The 15,103-nt window shown below is 65.0% G+C and overlaps 1 protein-coding gene across 1 annotated transcript in view; it reads right to left on the bottom strand.

The window, feature by feature from the left end:
- Nucleotides 1-14,813, bottom strand: part of LOC117978229 (coiled-coil domain-containing protein 144A-like) — a 168,616-nt gene extending 153,803 nt beyond the window's left edge. The window contains exon 1 of the mRNA XM_063598612.1: nucleotides 14,600-14,813. The gene's annotated coding sequence lies outside the window, so the exon portion shown is untranslated. The remainder of the gene's footprint in view (nucleotides 1-14,599) is intronic.
- Between the last annotated feature and the right edge of the window lie 290 nt (nucleotides 14,814-15,103).

Genomic DNA, 15,103 nt, shown 5'->3' with positions numbered 1-15,103 from the left:
GGCTAGGGCCAGGCTAGGGCTAGGCCAGGTTAGGGCTAGGGCCAGTCTAGGGCTAGATCCAGGGTAAGGTAAGGGCCAGTCTAGGGCTAGGGCCAGGATAGGGCTACTGCCAGGCTAGTGCTAGGCCAGGCTAGGTCTAGAGCCAGGCTAGGGTAGGCCAGTTTAGAGCTAGGGCCCTGCTAGGGCTAGGGTCAGGATAGAGCCAGGCTAGGGCTAGGGCCAGGCTAGGGCCAGGCTAGGGCTAGGGCCAGGCTAGGGCTAGGGCCAGGCTAGGGCCAGGCTAGGGCTACGGCCAGGCTGGGGCTTGTGCCAGGTTAGGGCCAGCCTAGGGCTAGGGCCAGGCTAGGTTTACGGCCAGGCTAGCGCTAGGCCAGGTTAGGGCTAGTGCCAGGCTAGGGTTACGGCCAGGCTAGGGCTACGGCCAGGGTACGGCCAGGCTAGGGCTAGTGCCAGGTTGGTACTAGGCCAGGCTAGGGCTAGAGCCAGACTAGGGTAGGCCAGTTTAGGGCTAGGGCCCTGCTGGTGCTAGGTTCAGGCTAGGGCCAGGCTAGGGCTAGGGCCAGGCTAGGGCCAGGCTAGGGCTTCGGCCAGGCTAGGCCTCGGGCCAGGCTAGGGCTAGGGCCAGGCTAGGGCTACGCCAGGCTAGGGCTAGGGCCAGGCTAGGGCCAGGCTAGGGCTAGGGCCAGGCTAGGGCCAGGCTAGGGCTACGGCCAGGCTAGGGCCAGGCTAGGGCTAGGGACAGGCTAGTTCTACGGCCAGGCTAGGGTTAGGGCCAGGCTAGGGCTAGGCCAGGCTAGGACGAGGGCCAAGCTAGGGCTAGGCCAGACTAAGTCTAGGGTGAGGCTAGTGCTAGGCTAGGGCTAGAGACACGCTAGGGCCAGGCTAGCGCTAGGGACAGGCTAGGGCCAGGGTAGGGTTAGGGCCAGCCTAGGGCAAGGCTAGTGTTAAGGCCACGCTAGGGCCAGACTAAGGCTACGTCCAGGCTAGGGGAAGGCTAGGGCTAGGGCCAGGCTATGGCTATGCCAGGCTAGGGCTAGGTCAGGCTAGGGCTAGGCTTGTCTATGGCTAGGCCAGGCTAGGCGTATAGTAGGGCTAGTACAGGCTAGGGGTATGGTAGGGCTAGGCCAGGCTAGGGCTTGGCTAGTGCTAGGCCAGGCTAGGGCCAGGGTATGCCTATGCCAGGCTAGGGCTGGGTCCAGGCTAGGGCTAGGCCAGGCTAGGTCTAGGTCCAGGCTAGGGCTAGGGCAGGCTAGTGCTAGGTCCAGGCTAGGGCTAGGGCAGGCTAGGGCTCGGTCCTGTCTAGGGCTAGGGCCGGCTGGGGCTCGGGCCAGGCTAGGGTTGGGGCTGGCTAGGGCTCGGGCCAGGCTAGGGCTTGGCCAGGCTGGGGCTATGTCCAGGCAAGTGCTGGGCCAGGCTGGGGCTATGCCAGGCTGGGGCTAAGGCCAGGCTAGGGCTAGGCTAGGCTAGGGCTATGCCAGGCTAGTGCTAGGGCCAGGCTAGGGCTAGGCCAGGCTAGGGCTAGGGCCAGGCTAGGGCTAGGTCCAGGCTAGGGCTAGGGCAGACTAGGTCTATGTCCAGGCTAGGGCTAGGGCAGGCTAGGGCTGGGGCCGGCTAGGGCTAGGTCCAGGCTTGGGCTAGGGCACACTGGGGCTAGGGTCAGGCTAGGACTAGGGCAGGCTGGGGCTCGGTCCAGGCTATGGCTAGGCCAGTCTGGGGCTCGGGCCAGGCTAGTGCTAGGCCAGGCTTGGTCTGGGGCCAGGCTAGTGCTAGGCCAGGCTGGGGCTAGGGCCAGGCTAGGGCTAAGCCAGGCTAAGGCTAAGTCCAGGCTATGGCTAGGCCTGGCTAGGGCTATGCAAGGGCTAGGCCAGCCTAGGGCCATGCTAGGGCTAGGCCAGGCTAGGGCCAGGCTATGGCTATGCCAGGCTAGGGCTAGGCCAGGCTAGGGCTAGGGCCAGGCTGGGGCTATGCCAGGCTAGGGCTAGGGCCAGGATAGTGTTAAGGCCAGGCTAGGGCTAGGGCCAGGCTGGTACTAGGCCAGGCTAGGGCTAGAGCCAGGCTAGGGTAGGCCAGTTTAGGGCTAGGGCCCTGCTAGGGCTAGGGTCAGTCTAGGGCCAGGCTAGGGCTAGGCTCAGGCTATCGCCAGGCTAGTGCTAGGGCCAGGCTAGGGCCAGGCTAGGGCTTCGGCCAGGCTAGGCCTAGGGCCAGGCTAGGGCTAGGGCCAGGCTAGGGCTATGCCAGGCTAGGGCTAGGGCCAGGATAGGGTAAAGGCCAGGCTAGGGCTAGGGCCAGGCTAGGGCCAGGCTTGGACTAGGGCCAGGCTAGGGCCAGGCTTGGGCTTCGGCCAGGCTAGGCCTAGGGCCAGGCTAGGGCTACGCCAGGCTAGGGCTAGGGCCAGGACAGGGTTAAGGCCAGGGTAGGGCTAGGGCCAGGCTAGGACCAGGCTAGGGCTAGGGCCAGGCTAGAGCCAGGCTAGGGCTAGAGCCAGGCTAGGGTAGGCCAGTTTAGGGCTAGGGCAATGCTGGTGCTAGGGTCAGGCTAGGGCCAGGCTAGGGCTAGGGTCAGGCTAGGGACAGGCTAGGGCTAGGGTCAGGCTAGGGCCAGGCTAGGGCTTCGGCCAGGCTAGGCCTAGGGCCAGGCTAGGGCTAGGGCCAGGCTAGGGCTACGCCAGGCTAGGGCTAGGGCCAGGATAGGGTTAAGGCCAGGCTAGGGCTAGGTCCAGGCTAGGGCCAGGCTAGGGCTATGGCCAGGCTATGGGTAGGGCCAAGCTATGTCTAGGCCAGGCTAGGGCTAGGGCCACGCTAGGTCTAGGCCAGGCTAGGGCTAGCGCCATGCTAAGTCTAGGCTAGGACTACCCCAGGCTCGGTCTAGGCTAGGGCTATCCGCCTAGGTGTAGGCTAGGGCTATGCCAGGCTAGGTCTAGGCTAGGGCTAGGCCAGGCTAGGTCTAGGCTAGGCCTAGGCCAGTCTGTGGCTAGGCTAGGGCTAGGCCAGGCTAGGGCTAGGCTAGGGCTAGGCCAGTCTAGGGCTAGGCCAGTCTAGGGCTAGGGACAGTCTAGGGCTAGGGCCAGGCTAGGGCTAGTGCCAGGCTACTGCTAGGCCAGGCTAGGGCTAGACCCAGGCTAGGGCCAGGCTAGGTCTAGGGCCGGGCTAGGGCCAGGCTAGGGCTAGGGCCAGGCTAGGGCTAGGGCGAGGCTAGGGTCAGGCTAGGGCTATGGCCAGGCTAGGGCTAGGGCCACGCTAGGGCCAGGCTAGGGCTAGGGCCAGGCTAGGGCTAGGGCGAGGCTAGGGTCAGGCTAGGGCTATGGCCAGGCTAGGGCTAGGGCCACGCTAGGGCCAGGCTAGGGCTAGGGCCAGGCTAGGGCCATGCTAGGGCTAGGGCCTGGCTAGGGCTAGAGACAGGCTCGGGCCAGGCTATCGCTAGGGACAGGCTAGGGCCAGGCTAGGGTTAGGGCCAGCCTAGTGCAAGGCTAGTGTTATGGCCACGCTAGGGCCAGACTAAGGCTAGGTCCAGGCTAGGGCAAGGCTAGGGCTAGGGCCAGGCTAGGGCTAGGGCCAGGCTAGGGCTAGGCCAGGTTAGGGCTACGGCCAGTCTAGGGCTAGATCCAGGGTAAGGTAAGGGCCAGTCTAGGGCTAGGGCCAGGATACGGCTACTGCCAGGCTAGTGCTAGGCCAGGCTAGGGCTTGAGCCAGGCTAGGGTAGGCCAGTTTAGAGCTAGGGCCCTGCTAGGGCTAGGGTCAGGATAGAGCCAGGCTAGGTCGAGGGCCAGGCTAGGGCCAGGCTCCGGCTATGGACAGGCTAGCACCAGGCTAGGGCTAGTGCCAGGCTGGGGCTTTTGCCAGGTTAGGGCCAGGCTAGGGCTAGGGCCCAGCTAGGGTTACTGCCAGGCAAGCTCTAGGCCAGGTTAGTGCTAGGCCAGGCTAGGGCTAGATCCAGGCTAGGGCTAGATCCAGGCTAGGGTAGGCCAGTTTAGAGCTAGGGCCCTGCTAGGGCTAGGGTCAGGATAGAGCCAGGCTAGGGCTAGGGCCAGGCTTGGGCCATGCTACGGCTAGGGCCATGCTAGGGCCAGGCTAGCGCTAGGGCCAGGCTGGGGCTTGTGCCAGGTTAGGGCCAGGCTAGGGCTAGGGCGAGGCTAGGGTTACGGCCAGGCTAGGGCTAGGCCCGGTTAGGGCTAGGGCCAGGCTAGGGCTAGGGCCAGGGTAGGGCAAGGGTCAGTCTTGGGCTAGGGCCACGCTAGGGCTAGTGCCAGGCTGGTACTTGGCCAGGCTAGGTCTAGAGCCAGGCTATGGTAGGCCAGTTTAGGGCTAGGGCCCTGCTAGGGCTAGGGTCATTCTAGAGCCTGGCTAGGGCTAGGCTCAGGCTATGGCCACGCTAGGGCTAGGGCCAGGCTAGGTCCAGGCTAGGGCTTCAGCCCAGCTAGGCCGAGGGCCAGTCTAGGGCTAGGGCCAGGCTAGGGCTACGCCAGGCTAGGGCTAGGGCCAGGGTAGCGTTAAGGCCAGTCTAGGGCTAGGGCCAGGCTAGGGCCAGGCTAGGGCTACGGCCAGGGTACGGCCAGGCTAGGGCTAGTGCCAGGTTGGTACTAGGTCAGGCTAGGGCTAGAGCCAGGCTAGGGTAGGCCAGTTTAGGGCTAGGGCCCTGCTGGTGCTAGGTTCAGGCTAGGGCCAGGCTAGGGCTTCAGCCAGGCTAGGCCTAGGGCCAGGCTAGTGCTAGGGCCAGGCTAGGGCTACGCCAGGCTAGGGCTAGGGCCAGGATAGGGTTAAGGCCATGCTAGCACTAGGGCCAGGCTAGGGCCAGGCTAGGGCTAGGGCCAGGCTAGGGCTAGGGCCAGGCTAGGGCCAGGCTAGGGCTAGGGTCAGGCTATGGCTAGGGCCAGGATATGTCTAGGCCAGGCTAGGCCTAGGGCCAGGCTAGGTCTTGGCGAGGATACGGCTAAGGCCAGACTAGGTCTAGGCTAGGGCTACCACTGGCTATGTCTAGGCTAGAGCTATCCGGCTAGGTCTAGGCTAGGGCTATGCCAGGCTAGGTCTAGGCTAGGGCTAGGCCAGGCTAGGTCTAGGCTAGGGCTAGGCCAGTCTAGGGCTAGGCTAGGGCTAGGGCAGTCTAGGGCTAGGCTAGGGCTAGGCCAGGCTAGGGCAAGGCTAGGGATAGGCCAGGCTAGGGCTAGGCCAGTCTAGGGCTAGGGACAGTCTAGGGCTAGGGCCAGGGTAGGGCAAGAGACAGTCTAGGGCTAGGGCCAGGCTACGGCTAGTGCCAGGCTACTGCTAGGCCAGGCTAGGGCTAGACCCAGGCTACGGCCAGGCTAGGTCTATGGCCTGGCTAGGGCCAGGCTAGGGCTAGGGCCAGGCTAGGGCTAGGGCGAGGCTAGGGCCAGGCTTGGTCTAGGGCCAGGCTAGGGCTAGGGCTAGGGCCAGGCTACGGTAGGCCAGTTTAGGGCTAGGGCCCTGCTGGTGCTAGGGTCAGGCTAGGGCCAGGCTAGGGCTAGGGCCAGGCTAGGGCCACGCTAGGGCTAGGGCCAGGCTAGGGCCAGGCTAGGGCTAGGGCCAGGCTAGGGCTAGGGCCATGCTAGGGCCAGGCTACGGCTAGGGCCAGGCTAGGGCCAGGCTAGGGCTACGGCCAGGCTAGTCCTAGGGCCAGGCTAGGGCTAGGGCCAGGCTAGGGCTTGACCAGGCTAGGACGAGGGCCAAGCTAGGGCTAGGCAAGGCTAAGTTTAGGGTCAGGCTAGGGCTAGGCTAGGGCTAGGCCAGGCTAGGGCTGGGCTAGGCCATGCCAGCTAGGTCTAGGCTAGGGCTAGGCCAGACTAGGTCTAGGCTAGTGCTAGGCCAGGCTAGGGCTAGGCTAGGGCTAGGCAAGGCTAGGGCTAGGCTAGGGCTAACTAGGCTAGGGCTAGGCTAGGGCTAGGCCAGGATAGGGCTAGACTAGGGCTAGGCCAGTCTAGGACGAGGCTAGGGCTAGGCCAGTCTAGGGCTAGGCCAGGCTAGGGCTAGTGCCAGGCTAGCGCTAGGGCCAGACTACGGCCAGGCTAGTGCTAGGGCCAGGCTAGGGCCAGGCTAGGACTAGGGCCAGGCTAGGGCCAGGCTAGGGCGAGGGCCAGGCTAGCGCTAGGCTAGGGCTAGGCCAGGCTACGGCCAGGGTATGCCTATGCCAGGCTAAGATTAAGTCGAGGCTAGGGCTAGGGCTAGGCTAGGGTAGGCCAGTTTAGGGCTAGAGCCAGGCTAGGGCTAGGGCCAGGCTAGGGCCAGGCTAGGGCTAGAGACAGGCTCGGGCCAGGCTAGCACTAGGGACAGGCTAGGGCCAGGCTAGGGTTAGGGCCAGCCTAGGGCAAGGCTAGTGTTAGGGCCACGCTAGGGCCAGACTAAGGCTAGGTCCAGGCTAGGGCAAGGCTAGGGCTAGGGCCAGGCTAGGGCTAGGGCCAGGCTAGGGCTAGGCCAGATTAGGGTTAGGGCCAGTCTAGGGCTAGATCCAGGGTAAGGTAAGGGCAAGTCTAGGGCCAGGGCCAGGATAGGGCTAGTTCCAGGCTAGTGCTAGGCCAGGCTAGGGCTAGAGCCAGGCTAGGGTAGGCCAGTTTAGATCTAGGGCCCTGCTAGGGCTAGGGTCAGGATAGAGCCAGGCTAGGGCTAGGGCCAGACTAGTGCCAGGCTAGGGCTAGGGCCAGGCTAGGGCCAGGCTAGGGCTAGGGCCAGGATAGGGTTAAGGCCAGGCTAGGGCTAGGGCCAGGCTAGGCCCAGCCTAGGGCTAGGGCCAGGCTAGGGCTAGTGCCAGGCTGGTACTAGGCCAGGCTAGGGCTAGAGCCAGGCTACGGTAGGCCAGTTTAGGGCTAGGGCCCTGCTGCTGCTAGGGTCAGGCTAGGGCCAGGCTAGGGCTAGGGTCAGGCTAGGGCCAGGCTAGGGCTAGGGCCAGGCTAGGGCCAGGCTAGGGCTTCTACCCGGCTAGGCCTCGGGCCAGGCTAGGGCTCGGGCCAGGCTAGGGCTAGGGCCACGCTAGGGCCAGGCTAGGGCGAGGGCCAGGTTAGGGGCACGCTAGTCCTAGGGCCAGGCTAGGGCTAGTGTCAGGCTAATGCTTGGCCAGGCTAGGGCTAGACCCTGGCCAGGGCCAGGCTAGGTCTAGGGCCAGGCTAGGGCCAGGCTAGGGCTAGGGCCAGGCTTGGGCTAGGGCGAGGCTAGGGCCAGGCTAGGGCTAGGGCCACGCAAGGGCCAGGCTAGGGCTAGGGCCAGGCTAGGGCCAGGCTCAGGACACGTTACGGCTAGGGCCAGGCTAGGGCCAGGCTAGGGCTAGGGCCAGGCTAGGGCCAGGCTAGGGCTAGGGCCACGCTAGGGCCAGGCTAGGGCTAGGGCCAGGCTAGGGCCAGGCTATGGCTACGGCCATGCTAGTCCTAGGGCCTGGCTACGGCTAGGGCCAGGCTAGGGCTAGGCCAGGCTCAGATGAGGGCCAAGCTAGGGCTAGGCCAGGCTAAGTCTAGGGTCAGGCTATGGCTAGGCTAGGGCTAGGCCAGGCTAGGGCTGAGCTAGGGCCATGCCGGCTAGGTCTAGGCTAGGGCTAGGCCAGACTATGTCTAGGCTAGTGTTAGGCCAGGCTAGGGCTAGGCTAGGGCTAGGCAAGGCTAGGGCTAGGCTAGGGTTAACTAGGCTAGGGCTAGGCCAGGATAGGGCTAGGCTAGGGCTAGGCCAGGCTAGGACTAGGCTTGGGCTAGGCCAGTCTAGGGCTGGGCCAGGCTAGGGCTAATGCCAGGCTAGCGCTAGGGCCAGACTACGGCCAGCCTAGGGCTAGGGCCAGGCTAGGGCCAGGCTAGGACTAGGGCCAGGCTAGGGCTAGGGCCAGGCTGGGGCTTGTGCCAGGTTAGGGCCAGGCTAGGGCTAGGGCCAGGCTAGGGTTACGGCCAGGCTAGCGCTAGGCCAGGTTAGGGCTAGTGCCAGGCTAGGGTTACGGCCAGGCTAGGGCTAGGCCCGGTTAGGGCTAAGGCCAGGCTAGGGCTAGGGCCACGGTAGGGCAAGGGTCAGTCTAGGGCTAGGGCCAGGCTGGTACTAGGCCAGGCTAGGGCTAGAGCCAGGCTAGGGTAGGCCAATTTAGGGCAAGGGCCCTGCTAGGGCTAGGGTCAGTCTAGGTCCAGGCTACGGCTAGGCTCAGGCTATGGCCAGGCTAGGGCTAGGGCCAGGCTAGGGCTAGATCCAGGGTAAGGTAAGGGCCAGTCTAGGGCTAGGGCCAGGATAGGGCTACTGCCAGGCTAGTGCTAGGCCAGGCTAGGTCTAGAGCCAGGCTAGGGTAGGCCAGTTTAGAGCTAGGGCCCTGCTAGGGCTAGGGTCAGGATAGAGCCAGGCTAGGGCTAGGGCCAGGCTAGGGCCAGGCTAGGGCTAGGGCCAGGCTAGGGCCAGGCTAGGGCTACGGCCAGGCTGGGGCTTGTGCCAGGTTAGGGCCAGCCTAGGGCTAGGGCCAGGCTAGGTTTACGGCCAGGCTAGCGCTAGGCCAGGTTAGGGCTAGTGCCAGGCTAGGGTTACGGCCAGGCTAGGGCTAGGCCCGGTTAGGGCTAGGGCCAGGCTAGGGCTAGGGCCAGGGTAGGGCAAGGGTCAGTCTTGGGCTAGGGCCAGGCTAGGGCTAGTGCCAGGCTGGTACTAGGCCAGGCTAGGGCTAGAGCCAGGCTAGGGTAGGCCAGTTTAGGGCTAGGGCCCAGCTAGGGTCATTCTAGGGCCAGGCTAGGGCTAGGCTCAGGCTATGGCCACGCTAGGGCTAGGGCCAGGCTAGGTCCAGGCTAGGGCTTCAGCCAGGCTAGGCTGAGGGCCAGGCTAGGGCTAGGGCCAGGCTAGGGCTATGCCAGGCTAGGGCTAGGTCAGGCTAGGGCTAGGCTTGTCTATGGCTAGGCCAGGCTAGGCGTATAGTAGGGCTAGTACAGGCTAGGGGTATGGTAGGGCTAGGCCAGGCTAGGGCTTGGCTAGTGCTAGGCCAGGCTAGGGCCAGGGTATGCCTATGCCAGGCTAGGGCTGGGTCCAGGCTAGGGCTAGGCCAGGCTAGGTCTAGGTCCAGGCTAGGGCTAGGGCAGGCTAGTGCTAGGTCCAGGCTAGGGCTAGGGCAGGCTAGGGCTCGGTCCTGTCTAGGGCTAGGGCCGGCTGGGGCTCGGGCCAGGCTAGGGTTGGGGCTGGCTGGGGCTCGGGCCAGGCTAGGGCTTGGCCAGGCTGGGGCTATGTCCAGGCAAGTGCTGGGCCAGGCTGGGGCTATGCCAGGCTGGGGCTAAGGCCAGGCTAGGGCTAGGCTAGGCTAGGGCTATGCCAGGCTAGTGCTAGGGCCAGGCTAGGGCTAGGCCAGGCTAGGGCTAGGGCCAGGCTAGGGCTAGGTCCAGGCTAGGGCTAGGGCAGACTAGGTCTATGTCCAGGCTAGGGCTAGGGCAGGCTAGGGCTGGGGCCGGCTAGGGCTAGGTCCAGGCTTGGGCTAGGGCACGCTGGGGCTAGGGTCAGGCTAGGACTAGGGTAGGCTGGGGCTCGGTCCAGGCTATGGCTAGGCCAGTCTGGGGCTCGGGCCAGGCTAGTGCTAGGCCAGGCTTGGTCTGGGGCCAGGCTAGTGCTAGGCCAGGCTGGGGCTAGGGCCAGGCTAGGGCTAGGCCAGGCTAAGGCTAAGTCCAGGCTATGGCTAGGCCTGGCTAGGGCTATGCAAGGGTTAGGCCAGCCTAGGGCCATGCTAGGGCTAGGCCAGGCTAGGGCCAGGCTATGGCTATGCCAGGCTAGGGCTAGGTCAGGCTAGGGCTAGGGCCAGGCTGGGGCTATGCCAGGCTAGGGCTAGGGCCAGGATAGGGTTAAGGCCAGGCTAGGGCTAGGGCCAGGCTGGTACTAGGCCAGGCTAGGGCTAGAGCCAGGCTAGGGTAGGCCAGTTTAGGGCTAGGGCCCTGCTAGGGCTAGGGTCAGTCTAGGGCCAGGCTAGGGCTAGGCTCAGGCTATGGCCAGTCTAGGGCTAGGGCCAGGCTAGGGCCAGGCTAGAGCTTCGGCCAGGCTAGGCCTAGGGCCAGGCTAGGGCTAGGGCCAGGCTAGGGCTACGCCAGGCTTGGGCTAGGGCCAGGATAGGGTTAAGGCCAGGCTAGGGCTAGGGCCAGGCTAGGGCCAGGCTAGGGCTAGGGCCAGGCTAGGGCCAGGCTAGGGCTAGGGCCAGGCTATGGCTAGGGCCAGGCTATGTCTAGGCCAGGCTAGGGCTAGGGCCAGGCTAGGTCTAGGCCAGGCTAGGGCTAGGCCAGTCTAGGGCTAGGCTAGGGCTAGGCCAGGCTAGGGCTAGGCCAGTCTAGGGCTAGGGACAGTCTAGGACTAGGGCCAGGGTAGGGCAAGAGCCAGTCTAGGGCTAGGGCCAGGCTAGGGCTAGTGCCAGGCTACTGCTAGGCCAGGCTAGGGCTAGACCCAGGCTAGGGCCAGGCTAGTTCTAGGGCCGGGCTAGGGCCAGGCTAGGGCTAGGGCCAGGCTAGGGCTAGGGCGAGGCTAGGGCCAGGGTAGGGCTAGGGCCAGGCTAGGGCTAGGGCCATGCTAGGGCTAGGCTAGGGCTAGGGCCAAGCTAGGGCCAGGCTAGGGCCAGGCTAGGGCTAGGGCCAGGCTAGGGCCAGGCTAGGGCTAGGGCCACGCTAGGGCCAGACTAGGGCTACGGCTAGGCTAGGGCCAGGCTAGGGCTGCGGCCAGGCTAGGGCTAGCGCCAGGCTAGGGCTAGGCTAGGGCTAGGCCAGGCTAGGAGGAGGGCCAAGCTAGGGCTAGGCCAGGCTAAGTCTAGGGTCAGGCTAGGGCTAGGCTAGGGCTAGGCCAGGCTAGGGCTGGGCTAGGGCCATGCCAGCTAGGTCTAGGCTAGGGCTAGTCCAGACTACGTCTAGGCTAGTGCTAGGCCAGGCTAGGGCTAGGCTAGGGCTAGGCAAGGCTAGGGCTAGGCTATGGCTAACTGGGCTAGGGCTAGGCTATGGCTAGGCCAGGATAGGGCTAGGATAGGGCTAGGCCAGGCTAGGACTAGGCTAGGGCTAGGCCAGTCTAGGGCTAGGCCAGGCTAGGGCTAGTGCCAGGCTAGCGCTAGGGCCAGACTATGGCCAGTCTAAGGCTAGGGCCAGGCTAGGGCCAGGCTAGGAATAGGGCCAGGCTAGGGCCAGGCTAGGGCTAGGGCCAGGCTAGGGCTAGGCTAGGGCTAGGCCAGGCCCTAGGGCTAGGCCAGGCTAGGGCCAGGGTATGCCTATGCCAGGCTAAGGTTAGGTCGAGGCTAGGGCTAGGGCTAGGCTAGGGTAGGCCAGTTTAGGGCTAGAGCCAGGCTTGGGCTAGGGCCAGGCTAGGGCCAGGCTAGGTCTAGAGACAGGCTCGGGCCAGGCTAGCGCTAGGGACAGGCTAGGGCCAGGCTACGGTTAGGGCCAGCCTAGGGCAAGGCTAGTGTTAGGGCCACGCTAGGGCCAGACTAAGGCTAGGTCCAGGCTAGGGCAAGGCTAGGGCTAGGGCCAGGCTAGGGCTAGGGCCAGGCTAGGGCTAGGCCAGGTTAGGGCTAGTGCCAGTCTAGGGCTAGATCCAGGATAAGGTAAGGGCCAGTCTAGGGCTAGGGCCAGGATAGGGCTACTGCCAGGCTAGTGCTAGGCCAGGCTAGGGCTAGAGCCAGGCTAGGGTAGGCCAGTTTAGAGCTAGGGCCCTGCTAGGGCTAGGGTCAGGATAGAGCCAGGCTAGGGCTAGGGCCAGGCTAGGGCTAGTGCCAGGCTGGTACTTGGCCTGGCTAGAGCTAGAGCCAGGCTAGGGTAGGACAGTTTAGGGCTAGGGCCCTGCTAGGGCTAGGGTCAGTCTAGGGCCATGCTAGGGCTAGGCTCAGGCTATGGCCAGGCTAGGGCTAGAGACAGACTAGGGCCAGGCTAGCACTAGGGACAGGCTAGGGCCAGTCTAGGGTTAGGGCCAGCCTAGGGCAAGGCTAGTGTTAGGGCCACGCTAGGGCCAGACTAAGGCTAGGTCCAGGCTAGGGCAAGGCTAGGGCTAGGGCCAGGCTAGGGCTAGGGCCAGTCTAGGGCTAGATCCATGGTAAGGTAAGGGCCAGTCTAGGGCTAGGGCCAGGATACGGCTACTGCCAGGCTAGTGCTAGGCCAGGCTAGGGCATGAGCCAGGCTAGGGTAGGCCAGTTTAGAGCTAGGGTCCTGCTAGGGCTAGGGTCAGGATAGAGCCAGCCTAGGGCTAGGGCCAGGCTAGGGCCAGGCTAGGGCCAGGCTAGGGCTAGGGCCAGGCTGGGGCTTGTGCCAGGTTAGGGCCAGGCTAGGGCTTGGGCCAGACTAGGGTTACGGCCAGGCATAGCGTTAGGCCAGGTTAGGGCTAGTGCCATGCTAGGGTTACAGCCAGGCTAGGGCTTGGCCACGTTAGGGCTAGGGCCAGGCTAGGGCTAGGGCCAGGGTAGGGCAAGGGTCAGTCTAGGGCTAGGGCCAGGCTAGGGCTAGTGCCAGGCTGGTACTAGGCCAGGCTAGTGCTAGAGCCAGGCTAGGGTAGGCCAGTTTAGGGCTAGGGCCCTGCTAGGGCTAGGGTCAGTCTAGGACCAGGCTAGGGCTAGGCTCAGGCTAGGGCCAGGCTAGGGCTAGGGCAGGCTAGGGCTAGGGCCAGTCTAGGGCTAAGGCCAGGCTAGCGCTAGGGTCAGGCTAGGGCCTGGCTAGGGCTAGGGCCAGTCTGGGGCCAGTCTAGTGCTAAGGCCGGGCTAGGGCCAGGCTGTTTTAGGGCCAGGCTAGGGCCAGACTAGGGCTAGGTCCAGGCTAGGGCCAGTCTAGGGCTAGGGCCAGGCTAGGGCTAATGCCAGGCCAGTGCTAGGCCAGGCTAGGGCTGGAGCCAGGCTAGGGCAGGCCAGTTTAGTGCTAGGGCCCTTCTAGGACTAGGGTCAGGCTAGGGCCAGGCTAGGGCTAGGGCCAGGCTAGGGCCCTTCTAGGGCTAGGGCCAGGCTAGGGGCAGGCTAGGGCTAGGGCCAGGCTAGGGCCAGGCTTGGGCTAGGACCAGGCTGGGGCTTGTGCCAGGTTAGGGCCAGGCTATGGCTAGGGCCAGGCTAGGGCTAGGGCCAGGCTATGGCTAGGCCAGGTTAGGGCTAGGGCCAGGCTAGGGCTAGGGCTAGGGCCAGGGTATGGCAAGAGCCAGTCTAGGGCTAGGGCCTGTCTAGGGCTAGTTCCAGGCTAGTGCTAGGCCAGGCTAGGGCTAGGGCAGGCTAGGGCTAGGTCCAGGCTAGGACTAGGGCAGGCTAGGGCTAGGTCCAAGCTAGCGCTAGGGCAGGCTAGGGCTTGGTCCAGGCTAGGGCTAGGGCAGGCAAGGGCTAGGTACCGCCTAGGGCTAGGGCACGCTAGGGCTAGGGCCAAGCAAGGGCTTGGGCAGGCTAGGGCTAGGGCCAGGCTAGTGCTATGGCCAGGCTAGGGCCAGGCTTGGGCTATGCTAGGGCTAGGCCTGGCTAGGGCTAGGCTAGAGCTAGGCCAGGCTAGGGCCATGTTATGCCTATGCCAGGCTAGGGTAGGTCCATGCTAGGGCTAGGCCAGTCTAGGGCTAGGTCCAGGCTAGGGCTAGGGCAGGCTAGGGCTAGGCCCATGCTAGGGCTAGGGCAGGCTAGGGCTCGGTTCAGGCTAGGGCTAGGGCCAGGGTAGGGCTAGGCCCAGGCTAGGGCTAGGGCCAGGCTAGGGCTAGGCCAGGCTAGTGCTAGGGCCAGGCTAGGGCTAGGGCTCGGCTAGGGTAGGCCCGTTTAGCGCTAGAGCCAGGCTATGGCTAGGGCCAGTCTAGGGCCAGGCTAGGGTTAGGGACAGGCTAGGGCCAGGCTAGCGCTATGACCAGGCTAGGGCCAGGCTAGGGTTAGAGCCAGGCTATGGCCAGGCTAGTGTTAAGGCCAGGCTAGGGCCAGACTAGGGCTAGGTCCAGGCTAGGGCCAGGCTAGGGCTAGGGCCAGGCTAGGGCTAGGCCTGGCTGGGGTTTGGGCCAGGCTACGGCTAGGCCAGGCTAGGGCTAGGCCAGGTTAGGGCTAGGCTAGTCTATGGGTAGGTCCTGGCTAGGGCTAAGCCAAGCTAGGGCTCGGGCCAGGCTAGGACTAGGACAGGCTAGGGCCAGGCTAGGGCTTGGGCCAGGCTAGGGCCAGGCTAGGGCTATGCCAGGCTAGGGCTAGGCCAGGCTAGGGCTAGGGCCAGGCTAGGGCTAAGGCCATGCTAGGGCTAGGGCCAGGCTAGTGCTAGGCCAGGCTAGGGCTAGTGCCATGCTAGGGCTAGGGCCAGGCTAAGGCTAGGGCCAGGCTAGGGTTAGGCCAGGCTAGAGCTAGGGCCAGGCTGGGGCTGGGCCAGGCTAGGGCTATGGCCAGGCTAGGGCTGGGCCACGCTAGGGCTAGGGCCAAGCTAGGGCTATGTCCAGGCTAGGTCCAGGCTAGGGGTAGGGCCAGGCTAGAGCTAGGGCCAGGCTAGGGCTAAGGCCAGGCTAGGGCTAGGGCCGGCTAGGGCTAGGGTCAGGCTAGGGCTAGGCCTGGGCCAGGGCCAGGCTAGGGCTAGGCCTGGGCCAGGGCCAAGCTAGGGCTAGGGCTGGGCTAGGGCCAGGGCCAAGGCCAGGGTGAGGGCGAGGGCGAGGGCGAGGGCTAGGGCTAGGACTAGGCTAGCGCCGTCCCCGACATGACAGCGAGCCCGCATCCTTCACCTGGCCGTTACCTCTTCTTCCTATCCCTCTTGTCCACGCCAGTGTCTCCAGGAGCCCAGCGGGATATACCGCGGTTTCCAATCTGCGAAAGGAGGACCGCCAAGCCAGAAATGCCAAGCCAAGCGATCACTGCCACGCCATGCCAAACGACCACCGCCAAGCCAAGCAGCCACCGCAAAGCCTTGCGGGTAAGGCCAAGCCAATCCGTTACAGACCAGTGCACCTGCCCACCTGTGACGTCACGGAACCTGTGACTTCACTGCAACTGCCACTCCAGCCTCCCAGAAAAAGACTCCTTGGCCTGCAGGTGGCGCTGCAGCTCCAGCCTCCCAGAAAAAGACTCCTTGGCCTGCAGGTGGCGCTGCAGCTCCAGCCTCCCAGAAAAAGACTCCTTGGCCTGCAGGTGGCGCTGCAGCTCCAGCGCCAACCTGGGCTGGCTGGTCCTCCCTCGGAGGTTTCGGGGTGGCGGCACCCAGCCTGCCTGTCATGAGTGCCGCTTCACAGCGCCGCCGGCG

The sequence above is a fragment of the Pan paniscus genome, chromosome 19, assembly GCF_029289425.2.
Source record: "Pan paniscus chromosome 19, NHGRI_mPanPan1-v2.0_pri, whole genome shotgun sequence".
Lineage (NCBI taxonomy): Eukaryota > Metazoa > Chordata > Mammalia > Primates > Hominidae > Pan > Pan paniscus.
Note: the sequence above shows the minus strand (reverse complement) of the source record. Positions and strands in the feature narration are given on the sequence as shown.